The sequence below is a fragment of the Octodon degus genome, unplaced genomic scaffold, assembly GCF_000260255.1.
Source record: "Octodon degus isolate 3935 unplaced genomic scaffold, OctDeg1.0 scaffold00161, whole genome shotgun sequence".
In the NCBI taxonomy this organism is placed as follows: Eukaryota; Metazoa; Chordata; class Mammalia; order Rodentia; family Octodontidae; genus Octodon; species Octodon degus.
The window spans coordinates 5,011,882-5,018,236 of record NW_004524737.1 but is presented as its reverse complement, the minus strand read 5'-3'; the positions used below and the strand labels follow the sequence as shown (position 1 = coordinate 5,018,236).

Below are 6,355 nucleotides of genomic sequence, written 5' to 3'. Positions count from 1 at the left end.
GAGACCTGAGCATGGAATAAGGAGGAGGAGAAAGGCACAGCATTCGCTGGAGTGCAGGGAACTTCTCCGCACCTCAATGTACTGAAAATGGCGTTGTCTGTGAACCTCTACTGGGATGGTGGACTTGGCTGGTGATTCCACTGAGGCTTTGATAAAAGCCCATAAGTAAGGATAGGCTCCATATTGTTAAAATAAATGGTTGTAAAAATAGAAGACACACCCAACTGTTTTGAAACTACCCTGGTAATTTGAACTAACTGTGGAGCTTTTTCCTCTAACCCATGGAACAGGTTGCGGGGAAATGCTTTCTGTCAAGAAAAGGAACCTTGTAGTAGCAATGAAAAGTATGTCACAAGGACACCCCAGGGAGCAAGTACAAAGGTTTTTCATGATCACAAGTATCTAACTCCCCACCATCAAGAAGGAAGAATTGCTGTTCTAGCCCTGTGATGTTTTTCCATAGTGATTATCGTAGAAAAATGTCTCCTTTTTAGAACTTTTGCCGACTGATATTTTAACTACAGAACTGTCAGGAAAAAAAAGAATTTTGATTCTAGTTCTACTATCTTAATGTAAAAGTGAGCTGGTTATATTTTATGAGTGTAATGACAATAATCATAATGGCTTCCACTATTGCTTGTTTTTTTTTTTTCCTGTCTCAAAAACCAAAAGCCTTTTTTATTTATCAAGCACAGTATTAACCACTTACAAAGGCAATAAAAAAGCCAAATATTTAAGAGAGAACATCACTTTTTCAAAAGCATGAATACAGAACCCCAGAATCTACAAAAACCCTTTTTACATTTTTTGTTCCACAGCACTCTAGTTCAGGGTACAAAATAAGCTGACTGGGCAGCAAATGGAATGCCACAAGCCCTAGGCCATCCACAGATGCCAAGGCATGTTCAGCACTCCCACACCCCGCAGCGAACCACCAGCCACGAGTCGTGGGGATTTAGTATGTATGTTCCTATCAGCCAGGAATCCCACACCACCAAGGGCTCCTATCCAGCCTTTAGACATGCTGCTGAGGCTGCAGCACGGACAAGACAGTGAGCTGATCAACAACCCCTGCCAACTCCGCCATGTTCTTTTATACTGGTTTTCACAATTGGGAAAATTATCTATAAACCTAAGAATTCACTTATTAGACCATATATTGCCCCGGAATGGAAGGGGTAACTGGAGATCAACTACCTTCATAAACAGATGGTTTATTTTCAGCAAAGAGACCAAAGCACAAAGCCAAGGATAAGAAAACTTTTTAGATGATAAACACATGTCTCAACAGTATCCTCTGTGTGGAGTCTGCTTGTTATGTCACAAAGACCTTGACCTTAAATCAAGCACAGGCTAAAGGACACAATCCGAGAGTGACATCAAAATGAATGTTTAAAAGCAAACAATGACAGAAAAGAACTTAAAACTGCCAAGCCGGTATGAACAGTCATTTGTTTCTAGAACAAGGGAACATTCCTAACTAAATTTTGTAGCCTTTATCAACTCCAGACTACCACACATTTTCCAGTACTGCCAGTCACGCGCAGCTACGGCCTGTGCTCGGGACCTGCCCCTCAGGCAATTTTAGCCAGCCATTTCTCCAGGTCCTGGACGTTGGCAGAACCTCCATCCCCTCTCCCACCCTTGGCACTGCACTCGAGGAACTCCACTTTGAAGGGCAGCTGTGAGAATTCAAACTCTTTGCCTTTCTTTCCTAGATGAGCAGGGACAGTGCTGGAACTGTCCAGTGTGCTGGGCGCAGCAGAGCGGGTAACTCGTAAGGTGTTGAGTTCTTTCTCAAGTTGCTGCTGAATTAACTTTGCTGATTTTGCCATTGTGATATCTTGCTTGTTGCAGGCTATTAAGAATGATGGTGTGTTCTTCAGACCCATACTGTCTAGGAGGACTTGATACAGAAACTCGGCCACGTCTTTCACCTCTCGCTGGAATGATGCACTGTCCACAACAAACACAAAAGCTCTTGCCGAAGACTTAAACCGCTCTAGGAACTGAAGCCTCAAGCTTTCATGCCCAGGCAGGTCAATCAAGGTCAAACTATTACCCCTGTTATTGTTGACTCTGTACACTGCAGAGCTGTCAGTAATAGAAGTCTGCGTGTCTCTGTAATGGCCCGTTAACAGCCTGACAAACAGCAGTGTTTTCCCGGAGTCACAAAGACCCACAAGAAGAACTGTTCTTTGACTGCTTTTTCGGCTCCAGATGAATTTCCATACCACCAGCGTCAGCAGCACCGCGGCGACCGCCAGTGCTACTGACAACAGCGTCGGGTCACTCTGCTGTAGCTCTTGTCTCAAAGAGTCCAGGTAGGGCTGGAAGGTGCCGCCTGCCCCGCCGCCATCCCCTACTCGCCGGGAGTCCACCTGCTTGTTTTTATAATTAAATGGGTTGGCAGTAACAATAACTAATGTTTATGTATCAATGCAGATTAATTAGCCCATCTTCACATACATCATCAAAGATGTGAAACTTCAGATAAGAAGACTTTCCTCTTATAAACTGACTGAACGATAATAATCATAACTGTTCTTAATTCCACATCTGCATATAAAATAAGCTGCCACTTGACTAATATTACAAGTACTTTTGAAGAATGAAATACTCAACTTCCTGTAAAGTCATATTTTTTTCCCATAAAAATAGCATAGATGGCTTAGACTGTTTGAAAATGCTTTGGAGTTTCTTGAAGGAGGAGGAAACTTGTGTACAAGAAGGAGGTGTAAGTACCAAGGCAGAGGGAAGGATTGAAAAGGACTCACGGGAGGTGCTGGAGCACACGTGCCCAGGGCAACATGGGCTGAGTGCTGTTCGCAGAATCTGCGGTGATTTATCTATTCTGCAAAGTTGGAATTTTTATTCCAAGTTCTCTCCTTGATTCTCAGCACATTACTCTTTCCACTAATATCAATTAATTTGGTTCTGTAATGTGTTCAGGTTGTATGTTTCTAATGTTGGGAGACTTAATTAACCAAAATGAAACCTTTAAAGCCATTTTTTTTTTCAGGACCACAAATATAAATAATTGAACATCTTTTATTTTTTTAATTTTTATTTATTCATTTATTTATTTATTTTTGGCAGAAACAGGTATTGAACTCAGGCCCTTGCACTTGCCAAGGAAGCGCTTATTCCACTGAGCCATCTCCCCGGCCCTGAACATCTTTTATTATAAATGGCATGCATGCCTGGGTTTAATCAATGTGAGGGCACCTAAAATATAAAATCAGTTCTTCTAGTGAAAGTAATTAATTCATTGGCCATACCTCTTGATTTAACTCTGCAAAATGATTTTGGAAGAGCAAATCCACCCAGAAGTAGACCTGAGGATAAAGTTTCTCATTTTTATTTTTACTACTATTCTTTTCCTTCTTTTGACTTTAGGCACCATGCTGTGCCTATTAGTGATTTTTGAAAGAAAAACCTCTCTGAGAAAGGAAATTTTCTAAAAACAGAATTCAATTTCTTTTCACCGTGTCTTTCAACATACATAGCTGTTACATCCACCCACTTCTATCAGCACCTCTCTGCACCAGAAACCTGCAACTCATGCTTTGCTGTCCCTTAGAAGACGGTCTTGTTCCTCGAGACAATCTGCACAATAAGATCAAGCTGATTTTTTTTTCTCTTTTTAGCGAGGAAGGTCGCTGCCGTTCAAGTCTAGCACAGTTTTTATTTCTTGTATGTGAAGGAAACTGTCACTAAGAAAAGGGAAGACTATATCAATATACTCACTTTCTACAATAAGAAAATAGCAAAAGAAATCTGGTATCATGTTAAATTGTCTCTTCACTCTTTTCCTTGGGATTTTAGCTGTAGATTGATCAAGAACAAATTATTTAGTTACATAAGATTTTTGTTATACTGAATAAAACTAACAATGGAAATACTGTAAATATTTTAAATGGAAAAGTTCAAATATTAGGAGGAAAACTCACAATTAAAGCAACCAGGAAACGAATAATTTCATGACCTTTGTGTTTATTAATCCACTGATTGACTTAATAATACAGCAGACATGTATTAAACTCTGGCTCTGTGCAAGGTGCAAAATCTCTTACCAGGCCACCAATCAAATGGGGGAAAGATCAACACTTGGAAAATAACTTTTAGCTTAATTAACTGATTAATACATTTATTCCAAAAATATTTCCTGAATGTTAATGTTTCACATCTAACAGGTAGTTGGAGAGCATTGGATTTGACAGTGTTGCACAATGGCACGTATGGAAAATGTATTGAAAGTACTGGGAATATAGGAAAAATGCATATTAGGAACCAAAGGATTTCTTCCAGTATGGAGGACATAAAGATGATAACGTTACTGAATGCAAAAGTACTAATTATGAAAAGAGCACAAAATTATTACACTAAGAAATGTTAACTTGAAGGAAGAAAAGTCACAACAAATTACACATTTTAAAATGCTAACATGAACTAAAATTATAAAATTTATAAGATACTATTTATGTGAATAAACTTGGTGATTAATTCTTCGTAATTCTTTAGTTTTTAACCTATGGACCAGTTCTTCGGATGACTGTTCATGTGATACTTTTCTACAGAGAACAAGAAAGGAATTTTAGTCTTTCTTATATCATTGTTCACATTTGTTTTTTATTTGATGATTCTGAAAAGTTTCTCTAGGACTAGTAGGTCATTATCAGTAATGTCATAAAATATTTTAGGTTTGATATTTAGGTTTGGTATAACTTCTATCATATTTCTTTTATCTATGGGCTCTAAGATTCCCTAGCATTTCACCTTTACTTATGTAGTGGACATTTAAATTCTTATTACTCACTTATCTATGTGCCCTTGATGTTTCTGTGTCATGACCTATTTTTCATCTTATGTCATCTTCTTCATTATCTATATTTAACTTTTGTCTCCTCTTAGGTGGTTTCTGAAAAATGCCTATAAGCACATTGAACCTAGCAATGTAGAAGTGTGATTTGGAATTGAAAGAAAAAGACAACATTTTAAACAAATAGAGGTTCACATGGTATTAGATTTTACACAAACATATGAACTCAATATCTTTCTAGGGACTTACAAGAATCCCATGAGAATGATAAGTATTTTTCTCTGGTTTGGAGTTGTCAAAATTATCTGAGAGAAACTCACTCAGGTTAAAACTAAGAGAGTGCTAGGAATGCTCCACTTTTGAGGCATAATAAACAGGCAAAATTTATTATTGCATGGTGAAAGTAAAATTTCCTTTCTGTTAACATAGCACTAGCTGTTGTTTCCTTTAGCAGTAATTTGCATAGTTACATGTTTGCACATACCTGTAACAGCTGAGTATAAAGGGTATAAAGCATCTTCATCTACAGGAGGTAAAATGGAAAAAAAATACAATATAAGCAAGGTCTGGAGTCAAAAGCTAAGAAGAAAAATTAGGCTGTTATCATTATCTTTGCCATAACTTGGGAAGAATCTCTTAAAATTTAGGATAGATACTTTTCCCAAATTCTATTCATTCAAAATGGCAATGGAACAAATTTAAGCTGCAATCTATTGGGAATGACACATGGTAAATATATACATACCATCCAGCTCAGTGGAGAAGTTTTTTGAGACCAGCAAAGTTTGATGCCTGACCTGTTCAGAGCAATACAATAGAGTAGGTGCTTCCTAACAAAGCATTTAGACATTGTCAAAGTATAAGCCCTGAAATGCATTGTTGCTCAGTCACCAGAGGGAGTCCATACTAACAAAGTGAAAGAGGGAAAATTTGAAGGTAACAAAACCTTAATACTCTGTGAGTGAGTGCATGAGTTTGAACCACATCTCTGAAACACACTGGAATTTAATTTCTCATTAATTTGGAATTGTAATGAGTCCTTGTATAGTCGAAGATGTATATTATTTTTAGTCCATTAATCCTATTCTGAGACATTCTATGTGGAAAATTCTAAATCATAGATTTTCACTGATTTATATTTCTGAAACTGAAGAACAATCTTGTAATCAATAAGAAAACATTTTGATATAATTAAATTAGAAAGCTTTCTTATTTCTGAAAACTAACAGTCTATATCTTATTATTGATAGTGTTTGTCCTAGATTTGATGAAACATATTCATATCTTAACTGAACTCTAGTATAAATGTATCTGGCAATAGATTCTAATATATTCATTGCAGTTTTCACAACATAAATCCTGGAATAATCTAATTGCCCATCCAAGTTTTGATGAACACTTTGTGATAAGTTTAAAGAATGACAGACAGCCAAAGGAGCAGATGTGAGTGCGGCATAGTTACAAGCATCAACATGGAGAACTAAAAATATCCTTTGCTTGAGAGAAGTAACAGGACAATATACATGAGCTAAT

The 6,355-nt window shown here is 37.4% G+C and overlaps 1 pseudogene across 1 annotated transcript in view; it reads right to left on the bottom strand.

Moving 5' to 3' along the window:
* Positions 1–658: 658 nt before the first annotated feature.
* Positions 659–6,355, bottom strand: part of LOC101592244 — a 33,636-nt pseudogene continuing 27,939 nt past the window's right edge. Inside the window, exon 2 of the transcript XR_001117319.2 lies at positions 659–2,422. The product of XR_001117319.2 is annotated as a signal recognition particle receptor subunit beta pseudogene (transcript). The remainder of the gene's footprint in view (positions 2,423–6,355) is intronic.